Source organism: Megalopta genalis, chromosome 10 (assembly GCF_051020955.1).
Source record: "Megalopta genalis isolate 19385.01 chromosome 10, iyMegGena1_principal, whole genome shotgun sequence".
In the NCBI taxonomy this organism is placed as follows: domain Eukaryota; kingdom Metazoa; phylum Arthropoda; class Insecta; order Hymenoptera; family Halictidae; genus Megalopta; species Megalopta genalis.
The window spans coordinates 9894198-9921490 of NC_135022.1; the positions used below are offsets into that span (position 1 = coordinate 9894198).

Here is a 27293-nt window from a genome sequence, read left to right on the forward strand (position 1 = left end):
GGTTCTCGGTTTCGTAAGTCCCGGTGGAGCAGGTTAATTAACTTAAAGGAGCAGAGCCCGTACACTGCCCGACCGGACCGAAAGTAGGTTACAGACACGCGGCTAAAGGAAAAAAAAGATGACGCCCCCCCGTAGCCGCCCCCTCTCGCCTTGTCTTGCCTTGCCTTGCCTTGCCTTGCTTTGCCTTGCCTTGCTTTGCCTTACCTTGCCTTGCCTTGCCTTGCCTTGCTCCCTCCCCGCCTTTCTCCGAGCCTCTCGTTTGGTATGCAGGTGTGAAGCCACCTGTAGTTACGAAACGCGTTACCTTGACCGCTTGGCCAGGTCATCGTGAGTCATTTAACCCGGGGGAGACGACGATCGACGTCGGCCGCTGTATAGCCTGTCTCTCGGCTTGCTCTCTTTCCTTCAAATTTCGCCGAAACGTTTGGCTCTTATCTTTGCACCCTGCGGCCTTAAATATGGTCACGTGACGGAAGCTGCGGCCCACGGGATAACCGCTAATTGAATGGATTGGAAACGTAGTGGCGCAAGATTTTCCACATCCTGAGAAACAAGGAACGTTATTGTTCACTAACACGTGCATTCTTTTACCAGCCGAATTTATATTGTTAACGATTAGCCAATCGAATTAGCTCCCGCTGTTTTAAATTAACGCATTTTGAGCGGATCGAGTTTCGCTCGCATGCTTGGCGGAGGAAAATCGTGGAAGTTTGAGAAGATCCATTTCTTTAAAGAACATTCAATATTTTCGGGACTAACGATAAGATTACATCGATAACAATTGAAAAAATTAAATGTTCGAGAAGATATTAACCCTTAGCACTCCGAACCATTCTGGACGTTGGCTACTCAGCGCCACTTTTCGGCAGAAACTGACATTTACAGACTCTCGTATTATTTGGTATGCTTTTGGAACTAACTAACATATTATAATGATATTGGACTTGTATGAGTTTGGCTGAAATCGAGAAATTTGCAAAAAAATCAATATTTTATTTTTTATAATTTTGTTATCGTTTGTTTTATAATTTTGTTTCGTTGTTGCAATCGCTGTCTATGCGAACTCTTTCTCTCGTCGCCTCGTTGCTTGGACGATATCGCTATCGCTGCTATCAAAACGATAGACTAACTGTAGAAGAAAACCTTCTACAGTTAGTCTTTCTAACGTATCTGTATAAACGTCTATCCGGAGCTCGTCTTCGCTACTACTCGTGTCACGAGACTCATTCGTGTTCGAACGTTTTGCCATTGTTCTAATAAAAAATACGAATAAATACATAGGTTGAAAATTTCTAATCGTTATTACTAACTCGCAAGATGATATTTACCAAAAAAACTTTTACCGAACAATTTATTTACCAAGAGAAGAACCACTTTTCCGATTTTCTCACTCGTTAGATCTATCTATACCGCTCGACGCTTCGAACCAGACCGAGTTCGGCTTTGAAAATCTTTTCCTCCAGATTTTATGATTATAAATCTCGCTGTACAGTGCGTGCTATGTTCGCATATCGATCTTTCTTCTACAAACTTGCCTTATCGCTCTTTTCAAATGGCGCCTTCGAAGTGCTCGGACCGTCGCGAGCACGCCTCTCGCGTTCTCGTCAAAACCCGCTGACATTTCTTGTATATATCTTAGTAATTTTACTATATTTTGATTCGATTTCTTGTGCCGCTTCAAGAGAAAACTTCAGGGAAACATGCATGTCTGAAAAAGTTGCGCTGAAATAACTCGATTCCCCGTAATCGCTAATAAACTTAAATGTCCCACGAGAGGGGACATCCGAGCGATATGCTAGAATTACGATGTCCCACGAGAGGGGACAGCGGAGTGTAAAGGGTTAAAACCTGTCTCGCGCATAATGTGTTAAGCAGCTTGATGACCGAATGGGGAAATCTCCCACTTTTGCCATAGCAACGCGTGGTCCTCATTCTGCTTACCTTTTTTTTCTTCTTCTTGATATCAATCAGTCTTGACCCGGAGTTGTTCGCTCCGGGAATTCGTTGAATACATATTTTCTCCTTTTATAGAACACGGTTTTAAATAGAATCTGTCACATCACGTCGGACGTCGTTTCAGTCACCGGTGACTGATGATAAACAATTAACAAATTTATGTTCTTTTATGTGGACGAATTTTAAATAATTTGAAGGGGTCATAAGAGAATTTTAACGAGTCGCGGACGGAGAAACGGAGTAGCGAAGTGAGGTCGCCCGGTTTGAAGTTCCATTTCCGAGATGTATTTGCGTAACAAGTGAAATTTGAGCGTCGTTCGGGCGAGGTTCAATTGCACCGCGGAGACGCTACTCGAGAGAGGATTCGGGGAATCTTGTTGTCTGCGGGCTCGTAACCCGTGGACTCGGCCTCTCGGCGATTTTGAACGCACGCTGAAAAGTAAACGCGTGTGTCGTGTCGCCTTGAGCTAGAAATCGATGACGCACCGCAGGGCTACGCGTCCATGCGGTTCATCCCGTTCGCAAACGGTTCTATTCATCTTGAACCCGAGCCTCTCGTCCCGGGGATCTCTTGTTTCGCGACGGATAACCAACCCGTGTGTACCGATAATTTCGATCTCTTTCAGCTTCAGTCTGCAAACGTTGCTTCGTCGAAGGCCTCGCGATTCATCGCGGCCCGTGAAAAGCTCGTCACAAACTCCTACCACTTTGTACACAATCGCGAAAGGGTGCGCTCCGACCCTGAATTTATCGATAATAAAATATTGCTGCCGAGATTGCCGGCGAAACAAACGGCGCGATCGCGCTAAATTTATACGATCCTTTTGTTCGCCTCGAAATCGGATAGTGCTCGCAATTGTCTGGGCAAATGTTTGCGTGAATTTTCTTACAAATCAGGTCGTCCTATGCCCTCTGTCCGGATCGCGACTACTCGGCTATAATGTCTAGAATTAATCTTCAATCGTCGAAGCACCGTCGCATTATCCTCGACTTTGTATTTGTGTACGAGGTTACTGAATTGAATTCATTAAATTTGTTTTCTAAGAAAAGTTTCCACAACAAGTATAAATATTACATACGAGATTTTTTAACGGCAACGACGGCAACACAAAAAGATGGTAAAGTAAAGTGTAAACAAGAGTATGTAATACAAAGTATAAAGAATGAAGATCTTGCAGGAGAATAGGAGAATAAGAAATTGAATTATCGCATGCACTGCTATGTTATCGAGCTTTTCTTCAAATGCGTCATCGATAGATGTTAGATAGCGCCCGATCCTCTTAGAAGAATTGCATGAAATACTTTGTAGCCAGTCTAACTCCTTAAATCTTATCTTGATTAATGTCGAAATATTCGCTTGATTTTTCTATTTCATTCACACCATTTAGACATGGCCTAATTATGCATTTTACGTCATTGCGAGGTCTCTAATATTTAGTCCGAACCCCTTGCGCTATTTTCACGAGTCTGATTCGTGATAAAAATTTTAGGTCAAACTTGTATATCACAAGTCAAACTCGTTGTTTAATTTCATGCCAAACATGGATATCACGAGTCAGGCTCGTTATCGACATTTCAGGCCAAACATGAATATCTCGTGTCTGACTCGAGTCTTAATCTCGGGCCAAGGTTATTTTATATATAAATAATATAAATAATATATAATGATATATATGTAATATATATAATATAATATTATATAATAATAATATAAATAATATATATATAATATATAATAATATATATGTAATAATATAATAATATAAATAATATATATGTAATATATATAATAATATAAATAATCTTAATAAGAAATCATAATAATAATAATCTTGAATAATCGACTGCTGAATAATATTATGTAAATATACCTCCTATTTTGTTCTACAGAGTGTCCCAAAATGATGTTACTTTCGAGAAATAAGGGATTCCCGAGGTCATTTGAAGTAACTTTCACCTTAGCGAGAATGCAATCCGCGGCCTTGTTTACGAGTTATTAACGAAAAACAGTGACCAATGAGAGACGAGCTCCGCTGGTGCGAGGCGGCCGAGCCAACGAGCGGACGAAGCTCGCCTCTCATTGGTCAGTGTTTTTCTTTAATAACTCCTAAACAAAGCTGCGGATTGCATTTTCGCTAAGGAAAAAGTTACTTCAAATGATCTCAGGAATCACTCTTTTCCGGATGTTAACATTTTTATGGGACACCCTGTACACAAAAGGCAATATGTCCATTAATAACTAAATAGTAATATTAATAATAATAATAATAATAATGATAACAATAATAATAATAACAACAATAATAATGATAACAATAATAATAACAACAACAATAATAATAATACCAATAATAATAATAATAATAATAGAAATAATAATAATAAATATATCGATACGCATCGAGGTCGAAAGAAATCGACAAAGGCGCGAGTATAAAATGGAAGACTGTAGAAAATAAGAAAAATCGCCATGAACCGACGAGCATCGATACCGAGGTCCGTGCTATTGATGCTCGTAGTCGCCTCGGTTCGCGACGAATCCGTCATCTATTCACGATTTCAACCTGGTCTCGAGCGGTCGACAACGTTTGATCGTTTCAGCGAGAAAACGAGTACTCGAAGAAACCGTGCCGCGCCGGTATCGCAACTTCTTCGGAAAGGAAAGTCCCCCCCCTCGATGAGGGATGAAAACGAACGATGAATCCGAAACGCCGACGCGACTTCTATTATTCCAGCGTTCGCTCCTTGGACCCACTCAAAATAGAAAATAAATCTGATCCTCGTCGTCGGGGAAAGTCGGACGTTTGAAGCATCCTCGAACGTAATCGGTAAACTCCATTATACCGGGGGACTCGCGCCGCTGACCTCCGAAATCGATAAATCAAACTTTATCTTTGTCGGAGCGCTCGCGGCTATAGCCGCTGGGATATAGGCATACCAGAATTATCTGGGAAAATTGTCGCCAAAAATAACAGGACGCGTTCTATATCATCGTACTATACGTACATACGTAGTATGTGCATTCGATGTGTTATTCGAACGAAATTTTATTCGAAACGTTATTCGAATAATATTTGATCCGAAGAATGTATTCAATAGATTATTATACTATTACTATGCTATATATTACTATACTATACTAATACTATATTACTATACTATACTATACTATATTACTGTACTATACTATACTATACTATACTATACTATACTATACTATATTACTATACTATACTATGCTATACTATATTACTATACTATACTATATTACTATACTATACTATGCTATACTATATTACTATACTATACTATATTACTATACTATACTATACTATACTATACCATATTACTATATTATACTATACTATATTACTATACTATGCTATATTACTATACTATACTATACTATACTATACTATATTATTATAATATTGTACGAAAAATTTAGTCAGAATATTGTTCGAATTCAATTTTAATCGATTACTGCCCGACTCTGCGCGTATTCGATGAAGGCTCCTTGCATCGCTGCAAAGGGCGTTTCGTTGGTGATATTCGAGGCTGCAAGATCGTTGGATTTTTGTCTGCCCAGCGAAACGCATACCGTTGGCTCGCGGTGGAGGCGTTGTTGGACTCGGTCTTTCGCTGCATAATTGATACATGTGGGTAACAGCGGCTCGACGGACGCGACGCGACGCGTGGCAAGATAAGGTTAGCCGAGAGACAAGACAAGGGCAGACCGTTTTCGAATTCCAGGCCCGTAGCCAAAGGTGGCCATGTACAAAACCGTGAGGGTCGATAGCAGAGTTTAGTCTCGCTGATCGAGGACGCCGTTCTCCTGCTGGAACGCGTCGAGCCGAGCCGAGCCGCTTGCGTAACTTTTGTGACAATAGCTGAAACAATTTCCACTCGATCGTAGCCGATGCCGATGATAAGCCTTTATTAATAAATCCTCCCGGTCGCGCTGTTGCGCGGCACGCGAATTTCTCGGAAAGCGCGTTGCGTTTCTTCCACCGACAACTTTTGCTCTTTTTTGCCACGCTTTTAAATCCCTTATCGGCGTATCGTAACACAACACGGTCCGAGCCGTTTGTGCGACAACTTTTTTCTGCGGCCGGCATATTTGAAGGTTGTTGCATCACTGTATCAAAAAATGGATGCAACTTAGAAAATATCAGACGTTTCTAGATCCAATTGCACAAATAAGCTTTATGGTCGGATCTTTAATTTTAAATCGTATTTCACGGCCGATCGAGAAAATGATTCCCATTTTCAGTCATCCGGACCGGTAATGGGTTGAATGGTAATCAATCATTGTATACTAAAGGATTTTTTGTCCGTGAATAAATAAATAAGTAAATAAATAAAAGCACGCAAGAAGACATACAAGCGAGCGGAAGAAAATGAAATGAAACATTGATTAAGCTAGAGATAAATACGGCAGTCCGCTGCTTGAATTCAAGGACAGTGCCGAACGGATTTCAAATGTCAAATACTTGCATAAAATACTTGCTAATCGGAGGATTGTGATGATCGGTCGTCGGTCGTCGGTCGTCGGTCGTCGTAACGTCGCGACGAGGATTCCGGCTAAAGAGCCCGACTAGGCATTGTGTAACGCGTAATCGCGATTGGATCGGCAGGGAAGAGAAGTCAAGCTTGTGGTCCAAGTTACGAAAGGGGTGAGCCGAACGGTGATGCAACGTCGCGAACCGATTGCGACGTTCCTTCCATCGGAGAAATAAATCTCGATCGCTGGAACGAGGTACGGTAACTTGTCTCCGATTACACTGTACGGCATGATTTTTGGGTTCCTATAGCCACTATGAAATTCTCGTAGAGCTTCGCTCCCTGAACAAGAATCCGCAAAACCGAATTGCCCCATCGCCCTCAGTTTTTTTAAGTAAACGAACTTTTGTAAAAACCCCAAATTTTCGAGAAAAATGAGGTATCGCACGAAAAGTCTACCGGAAAGTTCTGCCCGTTTTTTAATTGAAATATAACACAATTTTCATACATTTAATAATATTCATTGTAGAATATACTTTCCATCGTTACTTACGACTTCTTGCCAGCGCGATGGCAACTTGTAAATGCCATTTCTAAAAAATGATTTATTTTTAGAGGCGAAGAACTCGACCAGTGCTTGGTTGACATCGGCTTCGGTTTTGAATTTTTGTTCCTGTAAAAAGTTTTTCAAAGAGAGAAACAAGCGATAATCGGAGGGTGCTAGGTCTGGGGAGTACGGTGGATGCGACAGAATTTCCCGGCCTAGCTCTGCGATTTTCCGACGAGTCGCCGAAGCAGCATGTGGTCCGGCATTATCGTCGGTAGTCATGTTTTCACGATCGCGTCTCGCTTAACACGTTCCGTGCCGAGCTTTTTTTACTCGAATCTTCACACTTTGATATTTTACTAAAACGATGTATTACGTGCAATTATTAATTCTCGCACACATAACAACGTAACAAAAACTTATCAACGCCCATTCTTGCGGTGGAAATTGATTCTTCGGTTCTAAATTTCTTGTAAACAATTTGTTCAGTTCACTAAGTAAACATGCAAGCGTGTACCATGGATGGTACACGTGGCACGGAACGTGTTAATAACGACACGGGACATCTTTGTTTCAGTTTATTTAGGAGAGTACATGCGTGTAAATGCAACGATAAAGCGAGATAGTCGTATACGTCTCGAATCAACATGTGCATATGGATCGAAACTCGAAGCGACACTATCGGACAGAACTTTCCGGTAGACCTAATAGAATTACGTTGGCCGTCAGCGGTTCCAGCGGTGGAGAAAAAGAAAAAGAGACCCGACTTCTCGGATGCCGCGTGGGAACATGAAAATTAAACATTAATTATGGAATGTCCGCGTCCCATCGGACCTCGAGATGGTTGAAAGAGGCGCCGAGAGGCGTAAGTATGGGCCGCTTAACGCAACATCCTGTCGAATTGTCGAGGAGTCCGACGTCGCAGTCACGCTACGCTGTGAAAAAGAGAAAAGAGCATTATTTTTTCTGCTCGTGTCTCTGGCCAATTGCGTGGAATTAGCCCGGCGACTACAATTACATCTGCTGCCCCTCCCGTTCGCGGCGGCGACTCCGACTCTGACTCCCGCCGACTCCGAGCGCGTCTCTCTTGTCTCCTAACTTTCATTCTGGTTCCCAACACGTAATACGTAATGGCCAGTTTCATTGTTGGGAAAGAACTGGATTGTTCCGGTGACACGGTTGCCTGGAAATAAACACAGTCGGGGGGCCGGTTTTTCTTTCCTTTGGCCTAAGTAAAAGCATCCTAATTGTCTGGATTTCGAATAGGTCTCGTTAATGGCCCGTTCTCTTTTTTACCACCGAGCGTCATTCGCTGAACGAACAAATTTTTGCGCCATCGAGATTGCCGAGACCTACTTTTGTTATTTCGATCTACCCTCCGCGAGCGTACAATATTTTCACCCCTCAAATCGAGATTGTCGAAGCTTCGTCCGAACTTCTTTTCGGGCAACACATGTAGCTTCAAATATTTGATAGGGTAAGTGTGGGTATTACTGCAGACGCCCCAAATACTGTGGTATTTTATAGAAGCAATGAAATGTAACATTTCATAGTGGGTAATCTTCTAAAAATGAATCTCATAATTTTTTATACATTTAATATTGATAATTTATGAGGTACAAGTAACAGCAATCGCAGTTTCAATTCGTTTATAGGCGTTTGATATTCGGAAGCTTATGAAAACGTCGAGTCGTATGAAATACTCGTAACGGCCCTGTGAACGCTGATTTATATTTTGGTAATTAATAATGATCTATTCATTTTAGCGTTATTTTTGGATAACGTAATAATACAGATATCATATTTACTAACACAGTATTTGGCGCATAGTTGTTTACTATGTGTGTGTGTACATTATTGCGGTGTACATTATTTACGGTTAAAATAGCTTCGAGTGTGCAAAGGGTTAATACGTTTTAATTGATTTTATACCGCACGTACTTAAACGAATGAGATTCGATTCCGTCTATAAAATAAAATAAAATAAAATAAAATAAAATAAAATAAAATAAAATAAAATAAAATAAAATAAAATAAAATAAAATAAAGTAAAATAAAATAAAATAAAGTAAATAAAATAGAATAAAATAAAATAAAATATAATAAAATAAAATAAAGTAAATATAATAAAATAGAATAAAATAAAATAAAATAAAGTAAATATAATAAAATAGAATAAAATAAAATAAAATAGAATAAAATAAAATAAAGTAAATAAAATATAATAAAATATAATAAAATAAAATAAAGTAAATAAAATATAATAAAATAGAATAAAATAAAATAAATAAAATAAAAATCGAGAAGGCTGTTTGAAATCTCGTTGCTCCCGATCTCGACGGAAGTTACGGAATCGTTCAGGATTCTGTCGAATTCCTCGGATTCGTGACAGCATGGTGCGTGTCGAGTGGTGCGCGTTGCGTGCTGCGTCGGCGGGACACGACCGTAGCCGATATAAATTCAAGGCAAATATTTATCGACCAGTTTTCATTGAGTGCGGACGTCGATCCGCATTGAAATTTAAATGACGCCCTCGAGATTTCGATTACACAATTCCGCGCGCACCGCCGCGGATAAATAGCGACCTTCCTCTCGTGGCAGGTGGCCGATGTTTTCGAAATTTCACGCGATAAAAACCGAAAAAAAAAGAAAAAACAAGCGCCAGCGAAATTTCCGCAAACTTGTCCCGGGAAAGTTTTTTACGGCTGCACGGGCAGCTTCGCGTGGATTCGTACCTATCGGGACGCAAATCGGCGCGGAGCGGAGCGGCAAAAATCGTTCGCGCAGCTGGGCAAACACCTTCGGAGGGATAGTTGGTTATTGCGCGAGCACGGCAACAATCGGTCGAGCGCCATGCACCGGTGCGCCTATGCACACGGCTTCTCTCCCGCTGTTGCAACGCCAGACGAGTCGCGTCGGACCACTTTTCGTTAGCTGCGCGCTAACAAACGCCTATTTTTACGCCGCGCCGCCTCTCTTTCTCGTGGCCCGCTCGTGTTCGGTTTTCCAATCCGATGGCTCTCGAAATATTTCTACCCGTTTTTCGTCGTCGAAATGGCCGTAACCGATCGACTCTACAATTTTTTTCGGACGACGAGCTTCCGTTCCGATCTCGGCGCACCTCGAAATCTGTCCGACGTACTAGTAGTTACAATAATAATAATAATAATAATAATAATAATAATAATAATAATAATAATAATATTTTATTCATGTATGCGGGTGAAAACTCTTTGTTACAAAGAAGAGATTCTGTTCGTACAATATTATGTACAATATTATTTACAATATTATTACGATATTATTACAACGTACAATATTATTTATGAGTACAATAAAAATATATTTATAAGTAATGACGCTATTGGAATTATAATTAGTCGTGGGAATAATATAATAATTTCACTTGACATTATTCATCTTTAAATTAATACTTTTATTAATTGAGGAAGGCATAGAATACGATTAATTTTATGTTCGCGTTAAACGACAGTAATCGTTTTAAACAGTTGCAATTGCCATAATGTGTGTATGATATTATCGTATATAACATATACAGTAAATATTAGCAGATACAGTAGCGGACATATATTTAAAATCGCTTGAAAAACGGTATAACTATTTTAAAACTGAAGCAAATGACTTCAATTTGTTTTTTAGATGATAAAGGATCCGGTCTAATATCCAATGATTCTGATACTTTTTTATCCGAGGCTGTAACGAAAGTTTAAAAAATGTATTTTGTAGATCTCGGTGAGTTATATGCACACTGAAAGATCAAAAGTTGATGACTACAACTATAAAAACTAAAAAAAAAAAACAAATATAAAAACGAGCCGCGAGGCTCGAATCTTGAATCCTCCCCCGAAATTGTCCAGTTTTGCTTACAAGCCGAGGGGGAATTGTAGAGAATTAACATTTTCAAAGTTGTCGTTAGAAAAACATATCCGCCAGACGGATTGGTTTGCGCCAAACAGTTTATCCACCTCTTGAAATGGAAATGAGAGAATTACGAAATTTCTCAGCTGCCGATGCACCGATCCGCGCGGCACGGTGGTTCGCGGTTCGGCAACGATTCCTGGAACGAGAGTTTGCGAAAGATTTAAAAGCATTGCGAAGCCGCCGGTCGGACCCCTCCTCCGCCCTGCCCCTCCGTCGTGGGATCCATCGGCTTCGCTCGTTACGCCGATTTTCGCGATTAGAAATACTTGTAAAACTCGGCAGAAGGACCAGACCTGAACAACGAGTAGAAGAATCTTTCGACGAATGGCCGGTGTTGTCGCGGTCGCGAACCGCGTCATTGGTTCCGGCTCGCGGCTTAATGCTTGCGGCTTAACCCTTTTAGCGACGAACGACGATATATCGTCATTTGGTACACTAGCGCAAAGTGCCAACGACGATATATCGTTGCGCACGCGCGTTGGCGTCTTATTATAAAATTATTAAAACTTGTATTATATTATAATATATATATAATAATAAAATATAATAATAATATAATAATAAAGATATAAATTATTATATATAATATATATTATATTATTATGTTATTAAAACTTTAATAACTTTATTAAAATACTTCAAATTCTCTCTCTCTCTCTCTCGATGCAACACAATTGAAAGAAAAATGTTTATTAGATCTTTTTGTTATATCTTATGTTGATCAGTGCCGAGGCTCTCTACAGCTCCCATTCTTCCCCTATACGCTGCGTTTTGAATTTTTCAAATATCATTCTTAGTTCGGTCTTTATGGTTTATTTCTATTTTATGGTTTTTTGGTTTATTTTTCCTAAACTACAGTAAATTCGTCAAATTCGTCCGGTTATCTTCGCACAGACGTTTTTCGTTCGGCACTTTAGTGCTTGGTTTAACCCTTTGAAGGGTTAATGCTTATGGTTTACGGGTTACGGCTTATGGGAGGGGGACCGCGGTGTGGGAACCGCTGTAACTCGAAACCTTTAATCCCGGCGACAATAAAAACTTTGGGTCCCGCGATCCCCATGGTCGTTTGGCTAATTGCCGTTCCCCCTTCGTACCGTCTCCATTCGTTCTCGGCTCGGGGTCTCTTTCGACGTCCCAACGTTCTCCGATGGCCTAGAACTTTCGGCAGAACACCTCTACAAGAAAGTTCTCTCGACGCGAGAGACGAAGCGTGGATCGGCTCGAAATCGTCGTTGCTCGATTGCGTGTTTAGACAATTAGGAGAACGCGTGTCTTAGTTTGTTGCGAAAGAAAGCAAGATCGTCCTTCGTCGTTTCCGAGGCGGAGGGATCGCCGAGAAACGTCCGAAGTGAGACGACGCCAGTCAAATATTGAACGTGGAGCTCGAGAAAGCTGCGAAAACCAAGAAACTTATTCGCACACGGTCTCCGTACGCAAAGGAAAACGGTTTCAACAGAAAGACCCGTATCTTCCGCGTCCGCGTTCGCGTTCGCGTTTCGCGAAGAAGCCTCGGCGCGGCTGCAGCGCACGGTGATCCGGGAACTCGGTCTCTGTGGCGGAAGTTATGGGTTGTTCGGAAAGTAATTTCGTATTTTCCCAACAGAGGATCTAATTGTATTTTTTCACAGCCAACTTCGCACTTAAGCCGCATAATTATTATACAGTGTGTCCCAAAAATGCCTCGCAATCCGAAAGTAGGGAATTCCTGAGGTCGTTCGAAGCAACTTCTTCCTTGGCGAAAATGCGATCCGCGGCTTTGTTTACGAGTTACTACGAGTGATTAACGAAATCAAATTCTCCACTTCTGTGGTCAATATTTAAATTTTATTTCCGAATCCAATCCGAAATTTTATTTCGGTGCTCTTGACCGAATCGAATCGAACCGAACCGAACGAAACCGGATCGAACGAGATCAGCCTCGATTCGAACAACCGCAACGAGTTATCGAACCGGACGAGATTTCGACGACATACGGGTTGCAATTTTCCAGGTGCGTGCCGGCTCTAATAGCACCGAGTTTCGGTCCGAGATCGAGATCGAGTTCGCGTTCTCCGTTCGGGTAATCTGGCGAATTTCGACACCGTGACGCGGACACTTCAAGGCTACAAGAGCCAAGGAACTGTTACACGCTCGGCCGTTCGCCGGTCGCCGGTTACACTGTTGGACACGATTTTTGAGTTCCTATAGCCACTATGAAATTCTCGTAGTGCTTCGCTCCCTGAACAAGAATCCGAAAACCGAATTGCTCCATCAACCTCGGTTTTTTTAAGCAAACGAACTTTTGTAAAAACCCCAAATTTTCGACAAAAATGAGGTGTTGCACGAAAAGTACAAACGCTCTAGAAAGTTCTAATCAGTCTCAAAAGATAGAGGAGAGTTTCCCGAATATAGTGGCATGCAATTTATTAATTGTTTTTGGTCCTAAATAGCAATGAATCGATGTCAAAGTTTAAAAAAGCGTCGACGCGCGCAGTTTCTCCGCGATATTTTTGTATTTTTACGAAAAGTTCTTTGTTCAGCACGAAAGCTCTACCCAGGGCAACTTTTCGTAAAAATACAAAAATATCGCGCAGAAACTGCTCGCGTCGACGCTTTTTGAAACTTTGACGTCAATTCATTGCTATTTAGGACCAAAAACAATTAATAAATTGCATGCCACTATATTCGGGAAACTCTCCTCTATCTTTCAACACCGATTAGAACTTTCTAACGTTCGTACTTTCCATGCGATACCTCATTTTTCTCGAAAATTTGGGGTTTTTACAAAAGTTCGTTTACTTAAAAAAACTGAGGGTGATGGAGCAATTCGGTTTTGCGGATTCTTGTTCAGGGAGCGAAGCTCTACAAGAATTTCATAGCGGCTATAGGAACCCATAAAAAAAGGTTTGATTTTGTCGGACAGTGTTACTGTTCGCCGATCGCCGATTTTCTGTACGCTCGCAGTCGGCTCGGCTCGGTTTCTTCGGTCGATCGGTCGGTCGATCGTGGTCCACTGGACCACCGAGTGAACGGTCCAGAGCCGCAGCATCTCGCAAAGGGAGAAAATACCGCGTGCTCGGCAGCCTGCTCGTTTGGTAGGTTCGCTGCGTACGTGACTCTCGGACCGTAGAGATCGAGTCGAATCAAGGCCGCGGCGAACGGCATCGCGCCACCGTGCACGCCATTTCTATATCGATCTCCAGCTCCGTTCCTCTCGTTTCCTCTCGCTTTTCGCATTTCGTTTTTCGCTTGCTCGCTTGCTCGCTTGCTCGTTTCTCGCGAAATCACCGGGTCACCTGGCCCTTCTGCGTTCGGTTCCACGCGGCAACGCGGTCCGCGGCGCGCCGCCTACTCCTCGCAAGTCGCGGCCGCCGCACCGCGAGGCCGGATCGAGAAGATTTTAGCGACTCTTTGACGAAAAGCTAATTTTCTCATATCGATGTCCAGTGAATTTTATATATCGCCTGCTCGAATCGCTCGAGACTCCTCGACGTTTATCACCATCGGCGTTTACGCGAGAAATATTATTCTAGAAACCGGAATCTGTATGGATTACTATAATTATTAGCGCAGGAGCAAATAGCACTCCACCTCCACGTACAAACTATTGGGTTGGCAACTAAGTAATTGCCGATTTCAGTTATAGATGTCTCTCGCTCCCATTTTTATGACATCCGTAAATGTTATATTATAAAATTATTATTATTATGTTATTTGTTATTATCCGTGAATGTTAGCAACTGGACAAATGAAATTTTATTATTATTATTATTATTATTATTATTATTATTATTATTGATATTATTATTATTATTATTATTATTATGTTATTTTTTATTATTCGTGAACGTTACAAACTGGACAAATTGAATGCAGCGGTCAAGGAAAAGCGAGCAGAATTGGTCGATCGTAAAGGTGTCATTTCCCAGCAGGACAATGCTAAGCCGCGCACGTCTTTGTCCACACGGCAAAAATTGATGGATATTGCTTCGGAATTGATGTTACACCCAGCATATAGCCCTGATCTCGCACCATCGGATTACGACTTATTTCGATCCCTGGACAACTCCCTTCGTGGTAAAACTTTTAACGACGACGACGCTGTAAAATCTCACTAAATTCAGTTTTTGGCCGAAAAGGATCAGACTTTCTACGAGCGTGGAATTTTCAAGTTGTCGGAGAGACGGCAAAAGGTCGTCGAACAAAATGGAAAATACATTGCAGATTAAACTTCGTTTCAAGTAAAAAAAATTTTTATTTCATTGAACAAATCGGCAATTACTTAGTTGCCAACCAAATAGTGTCCGAAAATGCTTTATTGAAAAGATATAAGCATTCAAAGTTTATGTTAGGGGGGCCGTAAAGTAATGTCGTTTTTTTACATTAAATTCAAACAGATCTCAATTTTTAACTTCGAAGCCCAGTTCCGCTCATTGGCTCGGCCGTGTCTCGCGCCAGCTGATCTCGTCCCTGATTGGTCACTGTTTTTCGTTAATAACTCGTAAACAAAGCTGCGGTTTGCAATTTCACCGAGGAAAAAGTTACTTCAAATGACCTCGGGAATCCCTCATTTCCCGGAAGTACCATAATCGTGGGACATCCTGTACAATAGAAATAGAAGATCAATTCTGGGAATGCGCTTCAAGTGCATTTATTATTATTTCCAATACAGATGGAACATTCGAAAGAGTTCGACGAACGAAAGCGTGCATTCTTGCAGTGGAAGGAACTTCCGACCATTTCTTATAATTGCTGCAATAAATCACAAATATCTTTAAAAGCTGAACAAAGCATTTTCGGACAAAAGATTATATGAACCTTCCTCGTCTGTTTGGCCTCGGTAACTTTACAACCTTCCTGGACACCCTGGACATTATTGCTTAATTACAATAACCGTTTCTACGACGATGTTTGACTAGGCGAAGAAGAAATAATTGGTACCTAGTCGAGCTGCGAATGAGAAATTAATTTATGCTAACGAAATCTCGCCGATAAAATCGAGTTTTTCTTTTGGCAGTGTCTGCAATTGTAAAATAACATCACATAACATGCGGATAGCAGGCTTGCAATGTCATTTGTATGTCACGCGTCGCGTGTATCTACGCTTTGTTTAATTTTTTACACTTTCTGCATGTTATAGCGGGCTTAAATTTATAATTGGGTACGTCCGGGTTTCCGAAGCGAAGATGTTGCGCGATCTACGAGGTCGTTTATCTGCCTTTTTCTTACGCTTCGTGTCTCGAACAAATACATAGTATTCTTCCGAGCGAATGGAGAATGGTGAAGGGACCGAGTAACCTTGGAATCGACATTTATTTATTTATTAAATAAGCGGAAGAACCCATGGGAGAGTAAGCATTAGGTCAATTAAACGGGCAGAAAATATGAAACGCTTCGCAATAAATTGTGAAGATAATAAATAAATAACAGTAAACAATAAAAATTGCGAAATTTATTTTTTTATTATTTTATATCTTTATTTTTAATTATTAAAGTTATATATCAAAAGTATACGGTGCTTTTCTCGTCGAAGTTGTATTTTCGATAGGATAGACGCTGGTGAACAACTTCGACAAAATAAATGCGAAGCGATAAAGGTTAAAGTATAAACTGGAAAACATTTTCTACAACCTACACAACGAGCAGCGTAAGCAAACGCGTTAACATTGGGTTTACGGAACCCGTCAACATTTCCTGTCACTAATTTTTTAATTTACGATTATTCGTATCCTAAAGATACACGTTTATGAACGATTCATTCAATAAATAGTAATTTCTCCCGGAAATGCCAAATTTCGAGTTGCTGTGAATTTCCCCGTCCTGGTCCTGTGCCTATGCAATTTATTGCTACGTCTATGCTAAGGGACGACGGAGTCGATCAAGCGTGTGATGCGAATTCTCGGAAAACAATACAACACGATCTGTTTGAGCGTGAGTCAGGTCAAAAAAACCGTGGAGCTGCAAGGTGTACGCGGTAGATACTGGGTTATCTGCGTACGTGATCGTCGAATCGTGGCATGTGGCCTCCGAATTGCTTTCGAATCGTGGCAAAAAAAAAATTAGAAATAAAAGAGTAAAGTCATCGTTTTTATTCTAGCATATATATCCTAGCATCTATACATTCATATTAATATACACGAGCATGCTGGCCGCTGTCATTTTTTGCCGACTGCCCCGAGTTTCTATAAAAAAAGGAGCCGCGAGGCTCGAAGAATCGCGACTCAGTATTCTCAGATCTGCCGGTTTCAATTCCGACCTCCGAGCATTTCTGGCAGAAATTACTGTACGATGGTGTATAGTCCTTACGCGAGAATAAGCCACCTTTGTGTTCACATTTCCCCCTCTTACTAGCTCCCTCTCCAACCGCCGCAGCTAACGGTCGGTATTGGCCGACCGCGACAGCCAGTACCGACCGCTAGCTGCGGCAGTAAGAGGGGGAAGCTAACAAGAGGGGGAATCTAAGCGCAAAGGTGCCTTCTTCCGAGGACTCTGTACTTACAGCAAATGTTACAAATCAGAACAAATATTGTTTCTTTCATGAACTAATTATAAAGCAGCTGCTTTTAGTGCTCCTTAAATCTATTGTTAAGCTATTACTAGAAAATCGGCTGGATCGTCGACAGCAAAAGGGCTGCTAGACGCGCGGCGACGGTTTTAGCCCGTTTGTTCGAGCTGTCCCGAATCCTTGGACTTTTTGGCCGACGGTAAACCCGACAGGAAGCATCGAGGATCGATACGTTATCGGGAGGAGTCGTGCGACCCGGGCCGGTTGTTTGCACGGCTCTCCAAGGCTTGTCGTCGGCTGCGTGAGTCACGTTTGCACGAGCCAAAGAAAAAAGAGAGAGAGAGGGCAAACAAGCCGAGAGAAGACTAGAGGGAAGATAGGGTCAGGTCGGCGGCTGGAGGTGGGAGCGGTGGGGTACATTGTACGCGACGCACGGTGCACCGTGGACGCCTCGAACGGAACGAATGTCGCTGGTACTGGCGAGCACTCCGGGCCCCGGGACACCGGGACAAAGGAAAATTGGCGACACGGCCGTGTCGCTCGATCGCCGAAAGAAAGAGAAACGCGTCAGAAATTCAGCCGACCGTGAATGTGTCGCGGAATGGCGCGACGCGACGCGAAGCGACGCGAGGCGACGCGTGATCGATCGCAGCGTCGCCTCGCGTCGCGCGGAATCGTTACACGGTCGCGGACCGTCCAAATGGGAGTGAAATCTCGCCACGGTGAACGAGAGGCGATTTTTGTTTCAAGGATGCTGCCTTTTCCCTCTATTCATTATTGAAGGTAATATGCGAGCCGTTCATTTTGAAAGTGGCATAAGTTAGTTTTTCAAAAAGATCGAGTTAATGGTAACACTAATTACAATTGAACGGTATCTTTTTATTTGAAGAAAATTTGCGATCGATAAGTTGAGAACTATTGAGATTTGTTCGAGAGAAGTTTTGCTAATTAATGGTATAACAAACGTGTTTATTTTGAAAGTGGCATAAGTCACTTTTTCAAAAAGATCGAGTTAATGGTAACACTAATTACAATCGAACGGTATCTTTTTATTTGAAGAAAATTTGCGATCGATAAGTTGAGAACTATTGAGATTTGTTCGAGAGAAGTTTTGCTAATTAACGGTATAACAAACGTGTTTGTTTTGAAAGTGGCGTAAGTCGCTGTACTCGGGAAATTAATTGCGGGGCTTGGTGTGAAAGAAATAGAAACGTGTGATAAGTGTGCGTGAAGTATTGTTTTGAATTATTTTCAGTATTTTTAAAAAAGTTGTGATCGCTGGACTTATTTTTATAAGTGCGAAAGAATAGCGCAGTTTTGTAAATTATATTATAGTGATATGGCGGCTACCTCCAGGCCCGCCAGCAGATGGCTATAAAATGTTTTATAAACTAACTTTAGATGAAAAACATGAATTTCTAACTTTGGATTTGTCACCGAAAAGAGGAAGACCTAGGCGTTATTCACAAATAGAAATGGATCCGTCGTACGCTGGATCTCGTCCTGTTTCTTCAGCGAAATACAAAGACACGATGGACTTGCTTAAATATATACCCCCGATATACCACAGTTATTTAAAAAATTTGAAACAAAACACGATTTCCGAGGACTTAATCGCTCCTATCGATGACGAAAATGAAATTGAACCGATGTATTTTCATATAAATTACTTATACTTATGTTTCAAAATGTACTAGTTATTTTTGTATTTTATGAATATTAAAATAAAAAATACTTAAATCAAACCTTTATATTAAATATGTTCATGGTATAAATTATTATTATATGTATAATTTATTCAACAATTTTAGTAAATCACTGTCCTTTCGTAACGTCACTTCGGTAAAATACGTCGGACAAAATTAACATATGTCAGTCATTTTCCTAAACTATTTATTTTGAAAGTGGCTTAAGTCACTTTACCGTAATGAAAAGTGGTGATTTTTTAATGTTTCTACGAAATTATTTCTACTGAGAAAAATATCGGTATCCTGAGACAACGAATACAAATAAATCTTCTCGAAAGTTAGCATCCATATTTTGAAACGTGTTAAAACGCAAACCCTTAAATATCTCGACTTAAAAACAAAGTGACTTATGCCACTTTCAACATAAACGGCTCATGTATGTATTCGAAAGACGGCGGTTTCGACCGTCGAAACTCGCTATGGAAAGAGTAACGTTTGCCTAACGACGAACCGCTTAAAATACAGTAGATTAATGAATATGTATATGTATAGCAATGAATATGTAACGAATATGTATATGTATATGTATAGTAATATAAAATGAATATGTATATGTATATGTATAGTAATATAAAATGAAGAAGCGAGGCTTAAACATATAATTTTAGTTGTTATATGTTTTTTCTCCGCCGCTTGTATGAAAACCGATCACTGCGCGGTGTTTTCGCAATTTCTCCAACCGGTTAGAAGGTCTGTAGTCGACTAGCTTCGAGGTCGCTGGCTAAGCTTCCAAAGATAAACTACATTAGAGATGGAAGAAACTTGGACATTGTACGCGAAGATGTTTCTCACTGTTGCTCGAATAAATCACCTCGCTTGTAATTTAATCGGCTCGGAATTAATCATCCGTTTCTACTTGCGAGATCGATCCTGCCCTTTAGAACCTCGCAATACCCGTCGAGATTTCGTTCGATCGATCCTCTTTACACGAGGGTAAAATTTGCACCCTCTTCGCACGAGGGTGTATTCATCCGAAAATAATAATACCGATAAAATTCACACATTTGCATCGAGTGTTAGATCGAACACGTTCGACGACGACAATCGACCATTGAAAATTCCCACAAAGTCAAAGCGATACAGTCAATTAAACCGAAATTAGGAAGTTAAAATTTATTATAATGGATTGCATTAGAATTCCTTCGCATCCGAAACATCCTAATCAAATTCAGTTTGTTCGAATATATTAGAATGAGAATGGATCTTTAAAATTGCTGAAAAATTCGTGTCCGCGATTAGTGTACGCGTATTTTAAATTAATTAATTAATTAAATTCACATGTCCGCGTATACGACCGACGCGGCGCTCGATGTGTTAAAAGACGACTTTATAAACTGTTTGCTCGATTCGCCGTCATTCATTCTAAGTTATGCTTGTGTTTTTATCGTTGTAAAAATATTGCTGTTTACCCGTATGAATAAATAAATAAATAAATAAATAAATTGAATCGATATCTGAAAGCGAAGAGTACAGAGTCAATCGATTCCGACTCTATTCGGTATCCTTGTCCTGTTAGGCGAAGGAACTTTTTCTCGCCGGCGCGCGCGGTACGCGGAATGGTCTCGTTCCGACGTGCGGTTTGTGCAATCGGGCGAATGGATTAGACGGCCCGTCCGGCCCGAATTATGCAACGATATTTGATAATCGACCGTTCCGCGCAACTGCCTCCATCGTTTCTGAAATATCGGGGAACAGTCGCGTCCCTCCTCTTCCTCCTCGCGTCCTCCTCGATCCCGACCGAGCTTAACAGATTTGTCACGATTTAGATAGATCTCGTAAGATTCGTGTGAAATTTTATTATTATTATTATTATTATTATTATTGATATTATTATTATTGATATTATTAATATTAATATTATTATTATTAATATTATTAATATTATTATTATTGATATTATTATTATTATTATTATTATTATTATTATTATTATTATTATTATTATTATTATTATTATTATTATTATTATTATTATTATTATTATTATTATTATTATTATTATTAATATTATTATTGATATTATTGATATTAATATTATTATTATTATTAATATTATGTTATTTTTTATTATTCGTGAACGTTAGCAACTGGACAAATTGAATGCAGCGGTCAAGGAAAAGCGACCAGAATTGGTCGATCGTAAAGGTGTCATTTTCCAGCAGGACAATGCTAGGCCGCACACGTCTTTGTCCACTCGGCAAAAATTCATGGATATTGCTTGGGAATTGTTGTTACACCCACCATATAGCTCTGATCTCGCGCCATCGGATCACCACTTATTTCGATCCCTGGACAACTCTCTTCGTGGTAAAACTTTTAACGACGACGACGCTGTAAAATCTCACTTAACTCAGTTTTTGGCCGAAAAGGATCAGACTTTCTACGAGCGTGGAATTTTCAAGTTGTCGGAGAGACGGCGAAAGGGCATCGAACAAAATGGAAAATACATTACAGATTAAACTTCGTTCCGAGTAAAAAAATTTTTTATTTCATCGAACAAGTCGGCAATTAGTTGCCAACCCAATATTTCGCAATCGACGTCGAAGGATTTGCACGGAACCGGTAAAAAGATCGGGCGCAGCTATCATGCCGCGATTCATCGGATCACGTAGGCCGGCTTTTTTCTCTCCAATATTGCAGACACAAAAGCACGAGCCAGATCCATGACCGATCGAATTGTTTCGTTGAACCGATCGCGAATCCTATTCGACGAGATTTCAATTCGACCTCTTCGAATCCCAATGGCGCACGGCGCTCCGACGACGTTCGCGACATTTCGAATTTCCCTCGGATCGCAAGGTGGTCGCAACGATTCGTCCTTGGCATTTCGATTGAAAAGAACGGGTCGACCTAACGGGTTAGGGGGGGAGAGAGAGCCAGGTTTCCTGTAGGAATTCCTGCGCGACACCCCCATTATCCCCATTATCCCCATTATCTCCATTATCGTGCCGCGGATGCAATACCGGAGGAGCCAACTGTTGTCGCTCTTCGGACCGTGGCGAGCAAGTGCAAAGCGACTATGCGCGTTGTGCAGTTGTCGCGTTCTTTCTGTCCTTTCACCGAACCGTTCGTCACGCACGATCGTTACACCGTTCTCGGCCGTGTTCGTTCGCCCGTTCGATTCTCCCCCTACGGATCGTGTTGTTGTTCGGTTCGATTTCATTTCATTTCATTTCATTCCATTCCATTCCATTCGAATCGGTTCGCGCGAAAGGTACGCGATACCACGGTACCTTCGGATCGAACTCAAAAAAACAAAGTCTAGTCTCTACCCTCGAAATATCGATCAGTTCGATTTATCGGACGAAGCGATCGCGAACTCGTTGGGCGAGATTCGCGCATTCCGAATTGAATTTTATTATCATTTTTTATTTATCATTTATTTGCCCTTTACGTGCGTGTTAACACACTGTCCGCGGGTTACAGATATCGAGCTTTACACGCGTCCAACGATGATGAATCAGTGATTTTTTGAAAAAATCCGCTTCTTAAAAAACATTTAATATTTGCAAAACTGACAATAACATTTTACATTTAAATAGTGACATACATATATATATATATATACAGCAACTTTTTCCTTTACAAAAATTGTCTCCGTGGCACCGTTAACGATAAAAAAATAATTTAAATAAAACATGATTCCGCGGACGGTTATATCGCAGCGAGAACCAAAGGAAACACCGACGTGTTCGACAAGGCAGTTAAATTCTGCGATAATACGATCGATCGGATTATGCAGGTCGTACATAATTTCAGTTTGGCGTTCGGGTGAATGAAAGTAAGATCATGGACTTGGTAGCACGAAAATGTGTTTGCCAGGATGAAACGGGCAGACAATGCGGTTGTGAATTAAGTTAAAAAATCAGACATTGGTCTGCAGCAGTTCTTCGACGCGCCTGTAAGTTCGTGACGATCGAATGCCATTGATCGACCGCACCCTCACGATTGCGATCGGATGTCCGACAGTAGCCGGTGAATTTTGCAAGTTAAAAGAGATCGCAGACCGCAGTCGTACATCGCATATGCGTCAGCGATCTGCATCGATTACCGATATTATTGTCAAGCTACTTCATTCGAGCGATTACAAAATCTGAATAGCTCTCCATAAATTATCGTAGTCGCGGCGCTCTCGTTATCTTTAAATAACAATTACGAAACGTCGTTAACCCGGACTCTAATCAAGGTTGCTCGGAGCTACGGTCAAGTTCCCTTCTGCTTATGAAAATCATGGCGACGCGATCGATGCGCGACGATCTACGGTCAACGGTCGAATAAACTTATCGAGAGATCCGGTTGCGCTCTGGTGCCCTGACCCCGCCAACAATCGTCGGCGTGCGCCCGCCGAAGCTAAATTCCATCGATCGTATCCCACGGCCGTATCGTTCGATCGGCGATATCGAGGACGCCGTGCAAAAGTTTTTGGGAGCAACCGGGAGCTTCGGAGATGCCGCTGAATTCTCTCAAATTGTCCCTCGGCCTGTGCAACAAAAATTGACAGTTTGGGAAAACTAGATACGATTGTCCGAGCCTCGCGACCGCTTTGTTGTAGTTGAGCCGTTTATTTTGAAAGTGGCATAAGTCACTTTGTTTTTAAGTCGATATATTTAACCCTTTCGATACTACGAGCCACTATAGTGGCCCTCCATAAGATGCCATCGAGGTACTACGAGCCACTATAGTGGCCCTCCATAAGATGCCATCGAGGTACTAAGGGCCACTATAGTGGCCCTCCATAAGTTCGATCGTTTGTAGCGAATAAAGTCAGTGCTTACTGCAGAAAGCTAATTCACCTTATTTTTCTCTCAACAACGGATAAATAGATATGCCTTATTTTTTTCAATTTTGTTCAACTTTATTTGGATTAACCCTTTTGCTACGGGCGGGTTCTCCGCTGCGGTACCCCCGCAACGATCGGCGTCTTGTAGCGTGCAGCGATGTCGCAGCGCGCCGTCCAGCAGAAGTACCGCGGCGGAAAATCCGCCCGTAGCGAAAGGGTTAAGGGATGCCAACTTTCGAGAAGATTTACTTGTATTCGTTATCTCGGGATACTGATATTTTTCTCGGTATAAATAATTCCGTGTAAACATGAAAAAATCACCACTTTTCACATTACGGTAAAGTGACTTATGCCACTTTCAAAATAAACGGCTCAGTTGTTGACAATCGACGACTGTAAAAACGAGCCGCGAGGCTCGAATAATCGTATCCCCTCTTACCAAATTGTCCATTTTTGTCTAAGGGACAATTGGGGAGAATTTGTAACGTCTCCCTTACCGACGCTCGGATTGTCCACTAAACTGGATAATTTGGGAAGAGGAGGAGATACGATTATCCGAGCCTCGCGACACCTTTGTTATAGTTGTTGACAATCGACGACTGTAAAAACGAATAATTGTATCCCCTCTTACCAATTTGTCCATTTTTGTCTAAGGGACAATTGGGGAGAATTTGTCATGTCTCCCTTACCGACGCTCGGATTGTCCACTAAATTGGATAATTTGGGAAGAGGAGGAGATACGATTATCCGAGCCTTGCGGCTCGTTTTTAAAATTGTGGATAATTTGTAACTATAAAAATAAACCGCAAGACTCGAATAATCGTATCTCCTCTTCCCAAATTGTCCATTTTTGTGTGCAAAGTTGAAGGACAATTGGTGGGGAGAATTTACCATACTACTGTAAACATGCACAAATGGGAAAAAAGAATTCTTATGGAAATGCAATGGAACAAAATGATAGAACATTTCATTAAAAATTATCCATAGCAATGAACCAATGAATGACATTTAATGCCTAATATTTTGTGGTTCCTCCTTTACATTTAATGACAGCTGTCATTCTCTTTGGCAAAGATTTATATCGCAATCTATATCGACGCAATCTGGGCGTCAATTAGAGAGACATTACTGTAAACGGCTAGACGCAGCTTTCGTGGTAGATGCTAACCGTAGATCATACAGGTGTATAGTGACCAGCGAATAGCGCACAGAGCATAAGCGCAGAACGCAGCTTTCACTTTCGTGAAAGACGGAGCTCGCGCGATCGCGACTTGCAGCCTCCTTTCGACTGCCAGGATTTTTGAAAACGACGACACGCGTTCGAGATCGTCTCGCTTCGATCCTCAAATGTCGGCTCGCCGTCGATCCGGGCGAATCTTGGCGACCGACCTTGAAACCCGCGGCTCGGGAACCTTCGAAGAACGATGGATTTTAACGAGATCGCGTGCTCCCCTATGCGGCTCGCGATGCTTTACGATAACAAGTTAACGCTATGCCGTCCGGTGGCATCACGCTGGTGCCATGCAACAGCTATCTGTTGTATGCCGCTGGTACCATTTTGGTGCTATTTTTAAAAAATTGGAATAACATTTGAACTATATTTCTTGGGTGTTAAAAGGCAGCGAACTAACTATAGCATTGTGCTTGTTCAACCAAGAATTAAGTACGAACATTCTTGGACGACATATCTTAATTTTAGGAATTTATATTACCATTGCCATCTTCGGAATTTTTTGTTTAAATCTAAAATGTCCAAGCTATTATGCCGGCGTCAAACCAAAGAATCGTATCTAAGATCTGCGGACGGCATAGCGTTAATAGTAGCGTTTGCGTAATTCGCGACAACGGGAAGAGCAATTTCGAAATCACGACCAGTCCCCATCGAACGGGGACCGCATCGATCGATGCAGCGGTGTCCCCGATCAAGGGACCATACGAGAAAATGCATAATAGCGAATGACGTGTACGCGCCACCAGGATCAACCAGAAAACTGGAGGAAACACGCCGCGGTCTCTCCTCTCGCGCATGACCTGGAAACCTCCTTGGCTCGCGGAGATATCTCGTGGCCAGGCCAGAGGAAAAAACTCGAAAGTGGGCTGGTTGCGTAATGATTTTGAGTAACGTCATCGCGCGAGGCGACCGCGTACTTACGCTCCGGGCTACTCGTTCTGTACTTCGACTGTTAACCCTTAGCACTCCGAACCATTCTGGACGTTGGCTACCAGTTACTCAGTGCCACTTTTCGGCAGAAACGGGCATTTACAGACCCTCGTATTATTTAGTATGCTTTTGGAATTAACTAACATATTATAATGATATTGGACTTGTATGAGTTTGGCTGAAATCGAGAAATTTGCAAAAAAATCAATATTTTATTTTTTATAATTTTGTTATCGTTTGTTTTATAATTTTGTTTCGTTGTTGTAATCGCTATCTATGCGAACTCTTTCTCTCGTCGCCTCGTTGCTTGGACGATATCGCTATCGCTGCTATCAAAACGATAGACTAACTGTAGAAGAAAACCTTCTACAGTTAGTCTTTCTAACGTATCTGTATAAACGTCTATCCGGAGCTCATCTTCGCTACTACTCGTGTCACGAGACTCATTCGTGTTCGAACGTTTCGCCATTGTTCTAATAAAAAATACGAATAAATACATAGGTTGAAAATTTCTAATTGTTATTACTAACTCGCAAGATGATATTTACCAAAAAAACTTGTACCGAACAATTTATTTACCAAGAGAAGAACCACTTTTCCGATTTTCTCACTCGTTAGATCTATCTATACCGCTCGACGCTTCGAACCAGACCGAGTTCAGCTTTGAAAATCTTTTCCTCCAGATTTTATGATTATAAATCTCGCTGTACAGTGCGTGCTATGTACGCATACCGATCTTTCTTCTACAAATCTGTCTTATCGCTCTTTTCAAATGGCGCCTTCGAAGTGCTCGAACCGTCGCGAGCACGCCTCTCGCGTTCTCGCCAAAACCCGCTGACATTTCTTGTATATATCTTAGTAATTTTACCTTTATCTAGTACTTTTATCTAGTAATTTTCATTTGATTTCTTGTGCCGTTTCAAGGGAAAACTTCATGGAAACAAGCATGTCTGAAAAAGTTGCGCCAAAATAATTCAATTCCCTGTAATCGCTAATAAACTTGAATGTCCCACGAGAGGGGACATCCGAGCGATATGCTAGAATTACGATGTCAGAGGACAGCGGAGTGCAATGGGTTAAACTATAAGCTGCTGTCTATTTTTCTCCAATCCAAATTGTACTCTGTTCCTCCCTCTCCCGTCCCATGGACCACTCGATCTTCGTTCCCGGAG

At 41.3% G+C, this 27293-nt stretch overlaps 1 protein-coding gene across 3 annotated transcripts in view; it reads left to right on the forward strand.

Annotated features, from left to right (window-relative positions):
- Positions 1-27293, forward strand: part of LOC117223339 (cell growth regulator with RING finger domain protein 1) — a 49563-nt gene that overhangs the window by 17740 nt on the left and 4530 nt on the right. The window lies entirely within an intron of this gene.